This window comes from Carlito syrichta, unplaced genomic scaffold (genome assembly GCF_000164805.1).
Source record: "Carlito syrichta isolate Samal-C Ts95f unplaced genomic scaffold, Tarsius_syrichta-2.0.1 Scaffold301956, whole genome shotgun sequence".
Taxonomy (NCBI): Eukaryota; Metazoa; Chordata; class Mammalia; order Primates; family Tarsiidae; genus Carlito; species Carlito syrichta.
This window is the reverse complement of record NW_007246052.1, coordinates 12840-13380: the sequence shown is the minus strand read 5'-3', so window position 1 is coordinate 13380 and position 541 is coordinate 12840. Positions and strand designations below refer to the sequence as shown.

Genomic DNA, 541 nt, shown 5'->3' with positions numbered 1-541 from the left:
TCACCTCGGCCTCCCAAAGTGCTGGGATTACAGGCTGAGCCACCGAGCCCGGCCAAGAGTGACTTCTAAGAACTAATTTTTGAGTTCAGGTCTCGTGGGTGGGGAGGTCAGCCCCTGGTGAAACTGAAGTGGGCGGAGCTTGGGCGAGGACTCGTCCTGGAGGCGCGGAGTGCGACACTGTGGGGTGGGCGGCGCCGTAGGGAGGCGGTGTATGGAGGAGCCCAGGTGGAGCTTGGGGACCTAACGAGGAAAGGGCCAGGATAACCGAGAAGAGAATAGGCCGGGCGTAATGGCTCAAGCCTTAAATCCCAGCACTTTGGGAGGCCAAGGCACGAGGGTTGCCTGAGACCAGGGGTTCGAGACCAGCCTGGGCAACTGGACGAGCCCTCGTCTCTACAATACGTCAAAAAATGCCGGGCGTGGTGGCGTGCGCCTGTGGTCCCAGTTACTTGGAAGGCTGAGACGGAAGGATCGCCTGAGCCCAGCAGGTCAAGGCTGCAGTGGCCATGAATGTGCCACTGCACGCCAGCCTGGGCGAGAG

General features: G+C 61.2%; 1 protein-coding gene across 1 annotated transcript in view; it reads left to right on the top strand.

Annotated features, from left to right (window-relative positions):
• TSKS (testis specific serine kinase substrate) overlaps nucleotides 1-541 on the top strand; it is a 16042-nt gene that overhangs the window by 11660 nt on the left and 3841 nt on the right. The gene's annotated exons all lie outside the window — the stretch shown is intronic.